We start from the raw sequence: 19,398 nt of genomic DNA on the forward strand, positions 1-19,398 counted from the left end.
ATATTAATGGTTCTATTTCTGAGCTCTCTATGCTGTTTTATTGGTCATTATTACTCCTATTCCAATTTGTAACAATAAACCTTAATTTCCCAAACATGATTTCTCTTTTTTCAGGTATATTTTGACCATTCTATTAAACTTCTTCAAAAATTTTAAATTTATATGTCAAGTTCTTAAAAATAAAATCGAGTTTTGATTTTTATTATAATTGCCTTTGTTCCATATAACAATATTTTTCATATTTTTAAGATATTGAGTCTTCTTATGAACATGGTAATTGGCCACTGATAGGTCTTATTTAGCATCCTGATTCTCGTTGTTCTCTGTTATATTCACCTATACTAATTTCCATTTTTTAGTGAAAACAACCCATGATTAACAACTACGTTTGGTTTAATTCAGGTGGTCTCTAGTTACAGATTAACTGGAAGGAACTTCAGAGTATCTAATCTGTTGCATTGCTGAATCAAAACTATTATTCCTATCTATCAGGTTAATTCAGAAGTCATAATCATCTGTGTGCAAATTTTTGTCTTAAAAAAGGGGTAAAGTGCTCTGTGCCTGAACCCAGGACCCAATGATTAAAGATTAAATAAACAAATAAATATGTAAATAAATGCATCTTAACCATATCAGGTCCTGAAACAAAAGAATTATGGAGCTGAGTGAAACTTTTACAGTTTCCGTTGCTCCAGAAAACTCCAAAAGTCTTCCAATTTAGCCTCCCAAATGATACAATAATTCCTTTGACAGCACATTAACAAATCATTTTCCAGCATCCAACATTTTACAATGATGTTCATTTTGAATTCTAGAACTGTATTTGAAAGACATTTTAAAAATATTTGAACCATATTCCTTTTCCTCGTAAATTTATTAATGTAATACAATTTTCCAAAATAAGTGAAAACAAAATTGAACATTTTCCTAACCCTTCAATATTACAATAATGATGAGACTATATAGATACTGTGCCAGCACAGTATATCATCTAAGAAACAGAGCACAACTGCATCTTATTTAAAAATTGGAAGATGCTTTCACATTTCTTCAAGTTGTGTTTCAAATCAATCAGCATGTGAACAGTACACTTGGGACAGGCAATAGCTTTAAGCCTACCCCTCTTAGAAAGCTTTACTATAAAACCATGAAAAACATAAGCAGAAAAATAAATCTCTAATTTGGAAATGATTTGATACATTTTATACTAGGTAGGAAGAAATGGAAGTTTCTAATTTGAAATGGCATCTGTTTATTTAATATCCTACATGAAGGGGAACTATGGAAACACATCTGGTGCTTCCAGGGACTGTGTAATAATCAGTATACCCTGACTCTAAAGACTAGCAGAAGAACATCTGAGAATACAGACTTGAAAGAGTAATATGATCCCTCTACTATCAACTAAAAATCTCAGGCTGGCTACCCTTCTTAAAGGCGTGTTTGAGGAGCATTACAGAAGATCTCATGCTCAACTGAATTTCACCTACGTGTCCACATTTCTTAGCACCCTTGCAGGTCATCAGAAGCATGTGACCAATTTTGGACAAGGAAATAGTGGAAGGTACATGTGTAACTTCCAGATTAAGGAAGTGAAAATTCCACTAGTGATTCTCCTACACATCTTCCCTCCCCCCCGCCCCAACAATCAAGGATGCTACATGTTTCACAAGGAGCTATTACAAAATGATAGAGCCTCTGTAATCCTAGGATACTACACGCAACTGTGCAGATGAGGATTCTGTCTGTGTGAGTAAGTATATGATAAAGCGCTGAGAGTTGTAGTTAACTTGTTATAACAACAAACTCTAGCCTATTCTGATTAAAACTGAGCAACTGCTAGATCTAGTATTACTTTTTACAAATAACCAAGGTTTTCAAAATTTTGGTGAGTCCTATAATGAGCCACAAAGGTGGCTCAGTCAGTTAAGTGTCTGACTTTAGCTCAGGTCATAAACTCATGGTTTAGGAGTTTGAGCCCCCCATTGGGCTCTCTGCTGTGAGCACAGAGTCTGCTTCAGATCCCCATACCCCTCTCTCTCTGTCCCACCACCACTCACAATCTTTCTCAAAAATAAATAAACATTTTTTACCAAAAGGAATTACTGACTCACAGGGAGCAAAAGACTAAGACACACAGCCTAATGAGCAAAGTAAGACAGAGTGGTGTCCTTGGGTGGAACGGGTCTTTGCAGTGCTCAGAGAAACTGAGAGGTATAGTTTTTCCATACTGACCTAGACTCTGCACTGATGGCTCTTATCTATTTGACTTCTGTAACCTCCTATCTGACCCCTCTGGCTACAGCTCCCATGTCCACCCTTGCAATTACTATGTAATTGACAACACATCAAAATCTTAAGAAAGGTAAATGGACATTGGAATAGTTATGGGACTCAAAAAATAAGAACTAATATAACTTTCAATATCAGAAACCCAAAACAGAATGCAAGTAGGGGGAAATCAGCAAGTATCAAGTACAGCCATTCATTCAATCAATATTAAATGAGCATCCAAATATGTTAAATACCATGCTAAGGAATGAGCATAAAGTAATAAACAAGACAAAATCTCTGCCCTTCTAGAATGGCTCAGAATCTAGTGGGAACAAAACAAACCAGATGTGAAGAGAAAGAAATCAAGCAATCCCTCCTTGCTCGTCATTCAGGGTAAATTTTGATATTAACAGAAATGAACCATATCACTCTGTTAACTAAAATCTTTCAATGGCATCCTATTGTATTCAGACAAAAGTTGAGCTTTTTCCATGCTACCCAGGGAGGGGCCCACATGGCACTGTTTTGCATTCCGTGGTAACTTAAAGGGAAACTTTCACAATGTCCACAGCCCTTGATGTCCTGCAAATGAAGGTGGAGGATGTCCTCAAATTTCTTGCAGCAAGAATCCACTTAGGTGACACCAATCTTGACTTTCAAATGGAACAGTACATCTACAAAAGGAAAGGTGTTGGTGCATCATAAATCTGAAGAGAACCAGGGAGAAGCTTCTCCTGGCAGCTCGTGCCACTGTTGCCATTGAAAACACAGCTGATGTCCGTGCCATACCTTCTAGGAATACTGACCAGCAAGCTGTACTTAAGTTTGCTGCTGCTACTGGAGCCACTCCTATTGCTGGCTGTTTCACTTCTGGAACCTTCACTAACCAAATCCAGGCAGCTTTCTGGGAGCTGAAGCTTCTGGTGGTTACTGATTCCAGGGCTGACCAGTTACTGATGCCTTTCACAGAGGCATCTTATAGTAACCTGCCTACCATCCCTCTGTGTAACACAGATTTTCCTCCACACTATGTGGACATTGCCATCCCTTGGAACAAGGTAGCCACTGGGTGTGTTTGAGGTGGTGGATGCTAGCCCAGGAAGTTCTGTGCATGCATGGCACATTTTCCCATGAACAACCATGGGAGGTTGTGCTTGATCTCTACTTCTATATGGATCTTGAAGAGATTAAAAAGGAAGAGCAGGCTGTTGCCAAAAAGGCTGTGACGAGGAGGAAATTCAGGGTGAATGGACGGCTTCAGATCCTAAGTTCATTGCTACTCAATCTCAAGTCGCAGACTGGTCTAGAGGCGTGCAGGTGCCCTCTGCCCCTATTCAGCATTCCCTACAGAGGACTGGAGTTCTCAGCCTGCCACTGAAGACTGGTGTGCAGCTTCCACTGCTCAGGCCACTGAATGGGTAGGAACAACTATTGAGTGATCTTAAGCTGCTCTTCTATAGAAGCAAACAAAATGGAAATAAAGTCGATGGAAAATAAACAGTTTCTTAAAAAAAAAAAAGACAAAGGTTGAATTATTTGCCACATCCTCTAATTTATTCTGTGTCTGGGGTCCTTACCTATTTAACCTTCCTAAGCATCAGTTTCTTCATCTGTAAAATGTTGATAATAACATTACCTCTTGGAATTCATGGGAGGGTCAAATGATATAATCTGGCAATATCAGGCACACAATAAATGTTGGATGACATTGCTATTATTATTATCTGTTCTACATTTTCCCATGCCTTTTCATCTCCTTTCACTGTGCTTTATCTACCCACACAGCCTCTAAACCCTGTTAAAATAAGTCAAGTTCTTTTCTGCTTATGGAGTTTGAATCTTCTGTTCTTTGTCTTGCCCTTGGTCTGAAAGGCTTCTCATCCTTTACATTTCAACTTATATTGTCATTTGTAGACTCCACTAATATGTCCCCCTGCACCTGCTCATCTCCATCATAGTACTTTGTTTATTTCATTGGGCATTTAACTATCTGAAATTATTTCACTTATTTGAGAGCTTACTTGATTTACTCTATGTCTGTCCACTAGAATTAGGTTTCAAGAGGCAGGGAGCATTTCCCCTGACTTGCCCATTGCTATATCCAACATATTTAGAGCAATACTTTGTACATAGGAGTTCTTTAGCAAATATTTATTGAATGAGTTAATAAATTCCAATAAACTGGAAGTTCTAATTACAATGAAGTCCAGTAAAATGTTTTTAAAAGGGTGGAATACCAAAAAATACACAAATAGGTAAAACAACCTCAGAGTTTTGCCTTTCTTGCTAAAACACTGATCAAAAGGTGGATTGCAGGGGTGCCTTGGTGGCTCAGTCGGTTAAGCATTCAACTTCAGCTCAGGTCATGATCTTGTGGTTTGTGAATTCAGGCCCTGTGGCAATGGGCTCTGTGCTGACAGCTCAGAGCCTGGAGCCTGCTTCAGATTCTGTGTCTCCCTCTCTCTGCCCCTCCCTTGCTCACACTCTGTCTCTCTCTCCCTCTCTCAAAAATAAACAAACATTTTTTAAAAAGTGGATTGCACAAGTGGATGAGCTGTCACTTAGACAAAAGCTCACCCACAATATCCAGGTTTTGATTTTAGAGATTTAAAATCACTAATATCAGCAGACATTCAAGAAATTATATCTTACTGGGCAGTTTGATAGATGTTGAGACTATGCAGAAAGAATGAGAAACCACAAGGGGATTCCGATATAACTGATGGAAATGGAAATTGGTAAAAGATGTAAAATATAAGGTAGCCTTGTCTTAGGCAGTAAAGTACCTAATGAGTGCTGTAGAGATGACAAACTTAAAGATTTAACTTTCCAACACTGACTTTCTAAGCACTAAGGACAAGCAAGACTTGTACAGGATATCAGGTCATGAGGCCTTGTATAGACAGAGAAAGAAAATACCGGGAGAAGTATCATCTGTATGATACAGGAAGGATTATCAGTATACAATTTAACAAGCAACTTATCTACTATTAAAGCCGACCAAAGTAAACACTTCCTGTTAGAGGGGAAATGTCAAAAACCAAGGGAACGCTTTAGCTGACATCACCTAATAGAGTTGGCAATACTCTCTACCAGGTACTTATTGAGGAAATGTTTTGTAAATTATTCTATGATTAAAACACTATTTTAATTTATATAATGTTCATGATTTAAAATGTTTTCATATAAATTATCTATATTAATTCACAATCAATGAAGAAGGTCATTATTTTCTAGATAAAAAAATGTTAAGCCATTTTCAAGGTCATTGGTTAATAAATTGCAGACCTATGAAAGTGACCTAGAATATTATGCACTAATTCAGTGATCTTTTACTATCCCACATCTGCCTTCCAATTAGTGACAGTGAATATTAATTTCACTTCAAATATTACAGGTACCTCTGTTCAGAATGAATGTATCAGTCATAGCATTTGCTTACATGATATAGCCTTTATTTTCAGACTAGTTAAGCTGTCAGGATAGCAGAAACATTGTCTTCAAATTTTACAAAATTTCTTAAAAGGAATATGAAAGTACAAAAAGAATTTAACCTTTAGAAATATTTGTGATCAGAAGTTGAAATGCTAGAAATCAAGCCTTTCAGTTTTCACTAATTAAATGAAGTTTGTGGGTATGAAAGCTAAATGGAAACTATGAATTTTATGAGGAATGATAATTCAGGACTGTCATGTTACAGAGTTAGCCTAAAAGAAATTGAGTTGGTGTCAAAAGTATAATTATGTAATACAAGAGTATTATGCTATTTGAGGTTTTTTTTTTCTTTTGGAACAACTCAAGTGCTTAAAATTTCTGTTTTGTTTTTGTTTTTGTTTTTTACCACCTAGATATTTACACACTGAATTTTACCAAACTTTTAGCTTGTACCAATCTTAAAGGTTATATTTTGGTCAACATTTTACTCTTTGACATTTTTATTGTTATTATAAAGCAAACCCAATTATTTCCCATAGAAGTCTATAAAACCAAGGAGTTTTGGAAATGTTAAAGAAGAGGAAAATATACCAAATGGCAAATTCTATCAGCCAAGATATGAAGACACAAAATAATCACAAATAGATACCGCTTTAATCGAATAGGGAGTTGTCACAAATATTTACATTGCTGATGACATTTATTACCTCACAGTTTTCTAAAAATTATTGCAATATCTTTTTTATAAAAAATTAGAAAAAACTGAAAAATTGACACATGCAACTTTCTTCACTGAATATTATTTTAATACTAATGTGAACATTTTGTTTTATGTACAAACACTTTTCTTTAGGGTGCATTTAAAAAAAACCCGAAGAATTCTGTATCTGTTGCACTGGTGATGACAAGTATGTTAATTGCTTGCAGATAACATCTGTTCTAGTGAAATCAAGATGCAGAGGCTGTGTTGGATCTGTGGTGCTAGCAGCTTTCTAAAGCTTTGTCTGGGAGACCCACTGCGTGCATTTCAGACTCTCTGGGCAGCTGGAGGGCTTTTGAGCTTTTTTGAGAACTTTCCAGCAACTGAAATAAAATCTGCCAGGAATCCTGGGTCATCGAAATGTCTCCTTTTGAGCCGTGGACTCACCTTTGAAGCTTCAAGATATCCACTGACCATGACGCTTGAGTGTGCTCTGGCTAAAGCAAGTTCAGGGTGAGCTGCCGACCGCCTGCATGCAAGAGCGGGCCTCTGACTTCCTTCTCTGTTTACAGAGCAGGGTGAAAGGCTTCTCTGGAGGGAATAGCAAGAGCCTGGTCAATATAATGTCAGATATAAAAGGCCCTTATGCTCAACAGGCCACATTTACAATTTTACAGGGTTCATGGACTGCTTTTGCTTACCAGATGTGCCTATGGAATTGGCTAACCATGGTATCATGATGGCTCTGGTCCCAACTTTTCCAGGCTCTGTTTGTTTGTTTCTCCTTTAAGCTATGAGTTTGTGTAAACTCTGATGTACTGTTCATAGAAGAGCCAATACCACTCACCTGTGTATCAGTCATGAGGTTTCTCACTCTGCACCTACTCCAGTGAGGCCCGGAGTGCCCAGAAGCATATTCATTATTTGCAGATCCAGTTGACTATACATATTAATAGGGGATCTCATGGGGTCCACAAGTAGGCTTACAGTGGTGTAGTTCAAGAAATTAAAAAAAAATCTATATTTGTTACAGGTTATATAGTTGAGAAAAACAAACCAGAAAGATGGATGGACATGTGAAGTCAGTTAGCATATGAAATACCTGAGAAAAAGATCAAAGATGAAATCCCATGAATATGAAAAGTGAATGCAAGGAGAATAGAGAGATTACATATGAATGTATTACTATAGTGGAAAATGTTATTTTTAAAGTTTCACTAAAAAATTTAATTGCTTTCTGCCAATATGAATTTTTAAATATATTTTCATTGTGTTTTACACAACACTTATAGGAAAGCTAATGATGTAGTAGCTTGAAATAAATACAGTCTAACTTTGTAATCTAGGAGAAATAAGCCCTTTTCACTAGTTCACCTAAGGACACTTCCTATGTAATAAACAACATTACAGCAAAGTCATGATGGAAAGTATATTTCCTCAGCTGAAGAAACACTCCACTCTTTCAGGTTTTCCTGACACTGCTCTGAACTCCCAGGAGATTAAAAAAAATATCCTTACCAACTCGGAAGCACTGTATAAAATTTATCGTTAAAAGGAAGAATAGACATAAGTATCAAAATGGTTAATAATTACGTTCTCAGGATTATAGTTCCAGAACTCTTACTACTGAACAAATAGTTAAATTGACTGACCGAGAGCGAGACTCCATGTTTTGTGTCAGCACAGATGGTGGTAAAGAAATCAGCTACTGACTGTTTTTGATAGTCTACTCTCTATACTTCTGCAACAAAAATAAACTTCATTCTTCCAAACTGATCCAGCATCAGACTATAACCTCCAGCAATCCAAGACTCCATTCATAAAAATTAACAGAAAGTTTGATACTTCAAGGAGTCGTTTGTAAAACTTGGGTAGGATTTATTTGAACTTAGAATCTTAAAACACTTCAGAAGCCCAATTTATAAATATATCTATATGTTTTTACAAAAACAGTTACAGATTGCACATAAATATATAATATACACACATACATGGTCATAGACATTTGTCTTTTGCTTCTTGTTGAGTGATAGAAATCTCATATAAAACACAGTTGGCAGTTTTTTGAAGAATATATTTATGTGTATTTTTCTGTATAGAATTCCTCAAAATGATGCAAAGGTTCATCTCATGCTGGACTTGGGATTCTTGCCATCATCATTCTATGCTGCTAATTATCGTTTCTCTACCTTGTTGATATGATCAAGAGAAACTATGAGGTTTTCCAGGGCGGTCATTTTCAATAGCAGGAAAGCAATTATTTTGACCATTTGTACTATTATTTGCTGATGACTTTTCAGTGGTTATATTAGATAATATTTTTGTTTTCTCCCTATCAATCATCAAAAGTTTTCTGAAATTTTACTACTTCTTGAGAAAAGAGTAAGACCAGGAATAATGGATAACAATTTAAGATAGGCTACTTTTATGGACTATTCCATGTTGGAATAATTGGATAATATAAGATGTTTGCTTTATATCTGGATAAAATTATCTTTGTTTTTCCTTGCCAACATAGGCAAGTAAAAGTTTAGAGTTGATATTTTTGTGTGAGAATGACTTTAAAGGAAGAACTAAATTGGCAAAAATTTCAAACCAGCAAACTAAATTGAAGCATAAAAATTTTTAAAAGGTAAACAGCAATATGTTTAATCGTTGAAATGATCAACAATAGATATTTTTAATTTAACAGTAATAGATTAATTGAGTTGGGAAGGTCATGTTATTGAAACTAAAACAGTCATAGATATTTATTTATCTTAAAAATACTAAGAGAAAATATTACTGTGTTTGAGTATAAATCAGGTTATAATCTGATTTTTAAAATCCTTTGGGCTAAGAGCTCTGTTTTGATAATTAGATTACTGTTCTCAGCTCCTTAAAGTGAGCCAACTGAAATTACTTTAAAGAAATCATTCATTTCAGACTTTTAAAATTAAAAATGTCATTTTGAAAAGATATACTTTCATTTTAAAGATGGCACATATAAACATAACTCATTTCTTTAAAAAACTGTAACTTTTTGTCCTCTAGAATTATATAGGTTAACAGGTCTCATCACGCATGTTAACCCTGTCAAGGTAGTCTTCTATTTCTCCTTTGTAGAACTTATTCCTTTTCTAAGTAATAAATTACTTGCTCAAATAGTGCTTTCCTAGTAGACATCAAGCACCACAAGGAGAAAGACCTGGGTTGTCTTATCACTGGATCTGTAGTTCCTGGTACAGAGTAGACATTCAATTACTATTTGTTAAGGAAAGGAAGAAGGGAAAGGGAATGAGAAGCAGAAACTGAGGGAAACAGATCATCTGTGAGTATTGCTTGTTAGATCAGTTTGATCTCAAGGATGCCATCATCTATCAAGAGAAGGAAAGAGGTGCCATTTTCTTTTGAAATCTCACGTGAAAGGCAATGTGTTAAGACAAGAGTGAGAAAGGAGGGAAAAAAAATTCAGAGCATAACACAAAACTGGAAAATAAAAACCAGACTGAGATACTTTAAAGGAAGAAACACAAAGGTGAAATCCGGTTAAGCTCAAGAGTAGACATATTTTATTACCACCAAGGCAAAACTAACTATATGATAAAAGTAAATTAGACAGTGGCTTAGATCAGAGGTACTCAAAAAGTACAGGACAGTGTGGGTCCAGTTTCACCTGTCCGTGAGATTAGTACAGGATGAAAGAATAAGTATTTAGAATCATTTATACAATTGAATGGAATAATTTTGTGTCTGTCAAATCTGATGAATTACAGATTTGGGTTTTATCTGTACATTTTCTATTTGATTTTTTGGAAGCTAATTTTAATGGAATAATTTTAAAAGTCAAAATGGTACACTGCAAAAAAAATTAATGTTTCAAATTGAAAAACTTTTAAATGTTTAAAATGTGACAACTGGTTTTTCCCAAAGACCGCCTAAGAAGCACCAACTTAGACCAAATGTTGGCAGTAATGCACGGTTTTTACTGCTTCTTTCTATCTTCTTTGTCGTTGACAATTCTATTTGTATTACAGTAAGCATACATGAATGCCCTCTGCAAGCTTTCTCACAATGAAAAAATAATCCTAAACATAATGGGAATTATCTTAAACACTTTTCTAATTTGTTGCATGTGACAGTATGTGAAACTTCAAGTAGAATAAATAGAGGTTTTTGGTTTAGCTTCAAAACACAAAGCTAAGGCATTGTCACCACGTGGACTTGAAATTCTTTTCTGCTCAATTGTTTCTATAAATGTTTATATAGAAATATACACTTTGCAAGTATTTGCAAACAGTCACTTGCTATATTATAGGTCCATGAAGTGTTTCTTTCATAAAAACTTGCAAGCAGAAATAGTGACCTTTAAACATCTTAATTCCTCAAATTTTCCCTTCTATAACAGCACTCCATATCTTAAGTCCCATTATACCCTTTCTTTCCTTTTAAAAAATACTAGAACATATTTCAGACAGGCAAAAATAGATTAGGAATGGCACAATAAACATTGATATATGTAACAAGGAGCTTAATGAATTAAATGTTGCAAAGCAGTTGAAGACCCTGGGAGCCCCTTGCCCTGATCATGCTCTCTCTTCTTATTTCCTTTATGGAGGGGTAAATGCTGGTTTTGATCATTTCTTTGTCAGTTTTTTTTAATATTTTTTTAAAAAAATGTTTATTTATTTTTGAGAGAGAAAATCTGAAGCAGGCTCCGAGCCACCAGCACAGACAGAGCCTGACGCAGGGTCTGAACTCATGAAACACAAGATCATGACCTAAGGTGAAGTCAGACAGTCAACCAACTGAGCCAGCCAGGTGCTCCTCTTTTGTCAGTTTTAATAAGGATGGTGAGTCTCGGGTTTTCTTGTGTTGGCTGAAATGTGGAGAAAACTCTTACTCTTCTGAAAATAGGAAGCTGGCAGGCTCATGCTGCTGAGTAGCAGGTAACTCTGTTACTAACTGCTGGGTTTTGAAAGAGTTCAAGAAGCAACATTCTTTCCTCCAGCTGAGTTCAGAACCAAGTAAAAGACAAACACAGAAATCAGACAGAAGCAAACAAAAGAGCCACCGGCTTTAGATCTGGCCATATGATCTTCTAGCACTCCCCACTAGGACTTTTCTGACAAAAAAAAATCAAAAACCAAAAAACCAAAAACCAAAACAAAACAAAAAAACGGAGTCAACTTACCATGTAAGAGAGAGCAAATGGTCATTCTTTCTGACACAGGCAGATCTCAGGTGAAAGGAGAGAGGGGGGAGGCAGTGCAAGTACAAATCTTTCTCCTCAAATTACCAACCAGATAAATACCTCCTGTTTCCTTTGGGGAAAATAGTGAGTGGGAAGAGAAAGGCAACCAGACTCACTCTGGATGTCCCTAAACTTGGACGAAGGTCTTGGGGAAAGAAATACCTGCCCAAAATGAACTATGCCCCCCAAGTTTTCCTCTACTTTTATTATATACATAAATATGCCTAAGAAATATTGTGTATTGTCATTGTGCTTTTAAGTTTATTTTTAGCCCTATAAATTTAATAACCTAAAATACACACATTGGGTTGTATATTTTATACAGTGGGGCTCTGATACTAATTTCTCATTCTTTCTCAAAAAGAAACTATGAAAGATGTCTTAGTTCTGGCCAAAATAATATTCTGAATTAGGTTTAATGGTGTTTTTTCTTGAATTTCTCAATTTTAGCTCATTCTTTTTTTCTGTACCTCCTATTACATTTTTTAAATAGTTTTGTTAAAATATAAATCACATAGCATATAATTCACCCACTTAAAATGTACAATTTAATGGTTTTTAGTATATCCATTCAGAGGCAGAGCAATCATCACCACAGTCAACTTGAGAAACTTTTCATCATGTTAAAAAGAAACAATGTATCCTTGAGATACCATCTGCCCCATGTCTCCACCTTCCTCCCTTTCCTAAGGAATCCCTAATCTTCTGTCCCTTTCCTAAGCAATCCCTAATCTACTTTCTGTCTCTTTAGACTATCTTATTCTGGATATTTCATATACAATATGTGGTTTTTTGTGACTGGCTTATTTAAAAAGATTGTGCTACAATGTTGTAGCACAAATCATTACTTCCTTCATGTTTATGCTTGATCATATTCCATTGTATGGACATAGCACATTTTTTGTATCCATTATCAGTTGATGGATATGTGGGTTGTTTCCACCATTTGACTATTTGATTAATGTTGCTATAAATATTCATGTCTAAAGTGTTCCTCTTATAGACAGTATGTACTTAGATTAGGGTTTTTTAAAAATTTAGTTTTAATTTATTTTTAATTTTTTAGGGAGAGAAAGTGAGTGCAAGCAGAGGATAGGGCAGGGGGAGAAAGAGAAAGAAAGAGAGAGAAAGAAAGTGTTTTTTAAAGTTTATTTATTTATTTTTGAGAGAGAGAGAGGAAGAGAGAGGGAGCACTAGCAGAGGAAGGACAGAGAGAGAGAGGGAGAGAGAGAATCCCAAGCAGGCTCCATGCTGCCAGCACAGAACCCAACACTGGACTTAACCTCATGACCATGAGATCATAACCTGAGCTGAAATAAAGAATCAGATGCTTAACCAACTAAGTCATCCAGGTGCCCCAAGAGAAAGAGGTCTTAAGTAGGCTCCACACTGAGCGATGTAGGGCTTGATCCCATGACCCGGGTCATGACCTGAGGGAGCCCAGATCAAAAGTCGGGCACTCAACCAACTGCGCCATCCAGACACCCCAAGGTGTTTTTTTTTAATGCAGTCTGACAGTCTGTATTTTTATTTGATTGTTTAATCCATTCACACGTAATGTTATTATTGATGCAGTTGGATTTATGTCTTCAATTTTACTTTTGGTTTTCTATGTATCTCATGCCTTTTTGTTCCTTTATTTCACTTTACTGCTTTCTTCTGTATTATTAAGTATTTTCCAGGGAGCATTTAAACTTATTTAATAGTTTTTTTTATTATATCTATTTATCTATCTATATATGTACACACACACACACACACACACACACACACACACATGTTACCGGTTGCTCCAGGGTTTACCATATATACCTTAACTTACAGAATCAGTCTTAGCTTTAAACTGACTTGATTCCAGTAAGATAGAGAAACATGTGACTCCTTTATAACTATTCTATTTCTCCCTCTTTCTGGTATTATTGTCACATCTATCAATATTACATCAGTAATTATTGCAAGCCCAATAATGTGTAAGTTCAATTCAGCTTTGTTCCTGTTTGCCTCTTTTGTGCTGTTATTGCCAAACATATTATATTTTGATGCTATAGGTCTAATATTACATTTATTTACATAAATTTATAGGCCCATTATACATACTATTGTATACAATTACTTTTTAAATCTATTAAGAGAAGAAAGGAGAAAAGTATGTTTTTATCTTGTCTTTCATAATGATATAATTAGGGGTTTTGAATGTTTTAATTAGAGCTATCAGAGATGAGGGAACATGTGTCTCCATATTCATTTTATTCATGCTAGTCTTGAAAATGCCAACTAAAAAATGTATAGACACATCACACATCCAAAATATTCCCAAGCATGCATTTTGTTGTTCATTTTTATTCACTCCTCAACTCTCATCACCTCTACTCCATATCCCTTCCAAACTTTAATCTGGTTCCTCTCTTGAGGTGGTATTAGGCAAGCATATGCTGTCCATCACTAGTTGTTGTGTTCCTTGGTGTGAACAGGGCCTTGTGTCTAGTGCAATCAAGGTTTATAGCTGACGAGCTCATTTGGACCCTGCTTCACTTGGTCTCCTTCCAGCTATGTTCTTGGCTTACTTCACTTTGGTGGTTGAGAAATTACAGGGACTGTAACATTTATCCTTCCTTATCTTACCTGCTTCTTCATATATCTTCCTGACTAAGACATGTTCTTCTGATTTAGTACATTTTATTGCTATTAAAATAACAAAAAAAATCCAAATATACCTAATCACATTATTATAACTTTCTTTTACACAGTCTCTAATGAAGCATATTTTATAAAAGTATTGCAAAACAAAATAAAATTTCCTTCCGGCCAATATTATCCATCACTAAGTAGTATGACAGAGGAATAATTGCCATCATCACAATATTATTATACATCATTTTATGTGTTTAAATGCTTTCTCTGGCCCAGTATCTTTGTTAAGTAATGCATAGGCGTTCTCAAAACTGCCCTATAATTTATGTACTATTATTATCTTATAGATGAGAATACTGAGATTCAGGGATATTAAATACCTTCCAAGGGTCACAAATCAAGTCAGAGGTACTGCCAGGATGTGTAAATTCCTATGGAATCAAATAGACCAGTAAACTAATTCCGCCACTTAGGAACAAAAGTTTTGGAAAAGAGTCCTTAAAAGAGGTGACATCTGAACTGACTCTTGAAGAATGGATAAAGGTTCACGGTTAATAGTATGGGTAGGTAATGTGTACCAGAAAAGGGAACAGAGCTAACAGGTGGAGGGATGAGGGAGTGTGGCACCATAGGGAAGCCACAAAGAGATCAATGTGACAAAAATACAAACTGTGTTGATGAAAAGGTGAAGTTTTATTGGAATAGAACCACACTTATTTGTTACATGTTTTCTGTGACGGTTTCAGTATTACAAAGGCAGAGTTGAGTAATTGCAACAATGTCCATCTGTCCCACAATGCTCAAAAGTATTTGTTATTTACAAAAGCTTACCAGCTCCTATCTTAGAGAGTGAAGTGAGTTTTCAACAATTAAAGATAAGAAAAAAATGATTTCTCCTTCTTTATTTCATTTCCAGCACTTTATTTCTTTGAATAGATTCAAATTTCTTTAATGTTTACTTGCTTATTGAGAGAGAGAGAGAGAGAGAGCACGCAGGGGAGGGCCAGAGAGAGAATCCCAAGCAGGTTCTGTGTCGACAGTGCAGGCTGATGTCGATGTCGGGTGGGAGGAGGTGTTGAATTTACGAACTGTGAGATCATGATCTCAGCCGAAATTAAGACTCGAACACTCAACTGACTGAGCCACTCAGCCTCCTTTAGATCCAAATTTAGTTGAATATCATATTCCTGCTGCCTGAAGATTTCTTTTAAGATCTTTTGTAGTGCAGGTCTATTAGAAAATAACTCCTCTCCAATCAGTGATGAGCTGGGTTACCAAAATGAGCATAATCTCACCTACAGGGTATGACAAAGGCTACCTCTGGTTTGCTTCTGTTCTTATAGCTCTCCAGAGTTTCTCATGCTCTTTTTTTTAAACTTTTATTTAAAAATTTTAATACAAGGCGGGCCTGAGTGGCTCAGTGGGTTAAGCATCCTACTCTTGGTTTCAGCTCTGGTCATGATCTCGTGGTTTGTGAGTGCAAGTACCACATCCAGTTCTGCACTGTCAGTGCAGTGTTTGGGATTCTCTCTCTCCCCTTTCTCTACCCTGCACTTTCTCTCTCACAAAATAAATAACTTTAAAAAATTAAAAAAATATACTTCATGTAAGAAAAGTTTAAGAATAGTACAATGAATTCCCATGCACATTCACCTAGAGTAATCATTGTTAATATTTTGCCACACCTTCTTCTCTACACACACGTGCACAAACACACATTATATATCAGCTGAATCACTTGACAGTGTCAGCTTTCATGACCTTTCACCCTAAAATACTTCAGTGATGTTTCCTAAGAAAAAGGACATTTTCTTACATAAAACATGGCACAAATATTAAGTTCAAAAAAATTAAATGTGAATACAAAGCTATTTCACCTATTAGTCAATGCTGTCTTTTATAGAATCTTTTTTTTTCTGATCAAGTATCCAATGGGGAGTCATAAATGAATTTACTTGTCATATGTATTTAATCTCTTTTAATTTAAAAGTATCTATATCTCTCTTTATGTAGCTTTTTTTTATTGTAATATAAGTGCCTGACATTGAGCTTTTGATTGCTGAGGCATCTCTTTTAAACATGTTCATTTTGAATAAACCATTGCCAGCTGTATGGCACATATTAGTAAATATTATTTACTAATAAAACAACTAGGTAAGGTACCAGGTCACCCCTACCCATAACATTCCCCTTTTTAGAACCATGGTAACATAGATCACTGACCACTTAAAGTGACTTCCCATTTCCTTCCCTTGATCCGAATTTCCATTCTTATACTTTAAATTTACCAATGGAGAGTGAAAGTCTGTAACTCCAAGCCCTCTGTCCTCAGACCCTAATTGAAGCAACTCCTGGTCCATGCTCCTTCTCCCTCTCTTTCTCTACCTGTGCCCTCACTTTTTGGCCTTCAGGCTTGCTGTGTATCTTCCAGCACCTCCAAGTAAAAAAATCTTGTTTTCCCAAGTTCCCTTGTGGCTTTGCTGAGCTATGTCCTATGATAATAATAAGAACCACAAGGGCCAGTTTAGGCACAACATTGGCCTTGGTGGTGTTGGGGGGAATGGATGTGGAGCTCACTGCAAGTAAATACTGAATTCCAGATGAGAATGTCAGGCGTGCTTTGCCAAGAATATCACTATCAATAGGATGGGACTGACACAACACTTTGTCTTCCATGAAGTGACTTCTTTAAAGAATACATGTCAGATATTTCGTAGAAAGTCCATCGTTTAGGTTGTCTGCTGTTTTTTTCATGATTAAATTCAGATTATGAATCTATTCATATTATTCCTGGAAGGAATACTATATAAGTAATGCTGTGTCCTTCTTAGCATATCATTTCTAGAGGCTCACCATATTTCTTTTCTATGTTGTTGATGATGTTGACTTTAGTCACTTTGTTAAGGCAAAGTCAGGTTTTTTCACTGTATAAATATCATTTTCCCTTGGCAACTAGTAAACAATATATGAGGACATTTTTTCTCCCAGATTGTATAAATAACTTACATTCATCCAATGATTTTATCCCAGTTTGTAATGGTCTGCCAGAAGTCTGGTTTCTCAAGTTTTTGCTCTACTCAGAATTGGTTAGTAAAAGAGCTGTTGATCTTCAGTGTCAATATACCACATCTATGGCTTTCATTTCTTGCCTTTTCTGTTTGCAGGTCTTTGTTTCTTGAGTATGAGACTGCTATAGATTTCACTTTGAATTGCAAAAGTTTTTAGTTTAGATTCCAGCCTTTTATGTAGTTTTAGAATATAGCAAATGTCTTCTGTGGCAAATGGTTACATGTCTGTGAACCTCAAGCCTTCAACATTGTCTCTCTACCCACAAGCGACTGCCAAAGGCGACATTGCTTTCTCCTTCTTTTAACTGTTGTCTTCTGTCTGGGCAAGCTACACACTTCACCCCATATCAAGAACTGGCAAATTCCCCATATAAAACAAACAAACTCAGCCACTATTTATCTCCTCACCTCGGACTGGTTTTCCTCTCTATGTAATTTAGGACCATTTAATCCTCATAGCTTCCATAGCTCTAGGATGCCTTTTCAAAAGTAACTTTTGTGATTTATCTTTTTCTCTTAGCTGTAAATTCTGAGTATACAGGCTTGACATACTCTTTTAAATCCTGTTAGAAGTGCACAATCTACATTTGTATATGATAATTTCAATATCTGTATTACTTGTGGTTCTGTTTCTATTAGTGGTTTTCCTCTTGCCTTTTTTGTCTTTTTTTTTTATCACATGGTCTGTCTTCATATCTGTCTGGTAATTTTTTCACTAAAGGACAGACATTTTAAATGTTTTCTTTTTTTAAATGGTAATTAATTTTTTTTTGAGAGACAGACAGAGTGCAAGTGGGGGTAGGGACAGAGAGACAGAAACCCAGAATCTGAAGCAGGCTCCAGGCTCCAAACTCTCAGCACAGAGTCTGATGCAGGGCTCGGACTCACAAACTGTGATATCATGAGCTGAGCTGAAGTTGGAGGCTTAATCGACTGAGCCACTCAGGTGCTCCAAGGACAAGTATTTTAAAGGAAAACTTATAGGACCTTTTCATCTGGAACCACCATCTTCCAGTAACTTGCCAAAATAACCAACACAAAGGGAAAGAGGAGAGGCACCCACTATATATTCTTTAGGCCTTTTAAAAAACATGGAGTTGTTGCTTTGGTCACATACATGTGAATCTACAAGGAAAGTGATATTATAGACATCAAGGGAATGGGCACTGTTCACTAAGAAACATCCCACAAATGTTATCATGACAAAACTGGAAGAGTCTAACATGTTACCCAGCATGCTGTTGGCATTGTTGTAAACAAATGAAGGGCAAGATTTTTGCCAAGAGAATTAATGTACCTATTGAGAATATTAAGTGCTCAAGAAAACCGAGCTAGCTTCTTTAAGTGTGTGAAGGAAATAATCAGAAAAAGAAGGAAACCAAAGAGAAAGATACTTGGGTTCAACTGAAGTGCCAGCCTGCTCTACCCAGAGATGCAAATTTTGTGAGAACCAGTGGAAAGGAGCCTGGGCTGCTGGAACCCATTCCCTATGAATTCATGGCATGAATTCATGTAAAAAATAAGTGTAAAAATATAAAAGACCTCAAGACTGTAAAACAAGTACAAATAACAAATAAGTATATGGAAAATTATAAGGATAATCTGAAGTTCTAGGATGCTATCTTCCTCAAAAGAGAATTCATTTTGTTTTAGGCAAATAGGCAGGAGGCAGATCAACTTAAACCAATCAGGAATTGAAACTTTTCTAGACTACGCCTTGTTCTTTAGGAGGGTTGGCCTATTTCTGTTTCTCCCTTATTCTTTATAGAGAGTAGCCCATCAGGAATCTCATTTGAAAGACTGGATTATATATCAGATCTCTCTCTCTGGAAGGTCCTAAAGTCCAATTTTTGTTTCCAAATTCTCAAAAGACTGCTGGAGACTTTGTTCGGTTTCTCACCTTCTCAGCTGTAGCCTGCAAATTAACAAAAGTCAAACAGAAAAATAATGCTGAATATTGGTTTTCTCTCTTTATCACCTTTCTGTATGGTATCTTTGGTCTTCTCTGAGATCGCTGTGTCTCGCTCTCCAGTGTGTCAAACCAGATTTTCTGTGTG

General features: G+C 36.0%; 1 pseudogene; it reads left to right on the top strand.

The window, feature by feature from the left end:
• The first annotated feature begins 2,835 nt into the window (after nt 1-2,835).
• Nucleotides 2,836-3,713, top strand: LOC144235843 (small ribosomal subunit protein uS2B pseudogene; annotated as a pseudogene).
• The last annotated feature ends 15,685 nt before the right edge of the window (nt 3,714-19,398 follow it).

This window comes from Crocuta crocuta, unplaced genomic scaffold (genome assembly GCF_008692635.1).
Source record: "Crocuta crocuta isolate KB4526 unplaced genomic scaffold, BGI_CrCroc_1.0 scaffold646, whole genome shotgun sequence".
Lineage (NCBI taxonomy): Eukaryota > Metazoa > Chordata > Mammalia > Carnivora > Hyaenidae > Crocuta > Crocuta crocuta.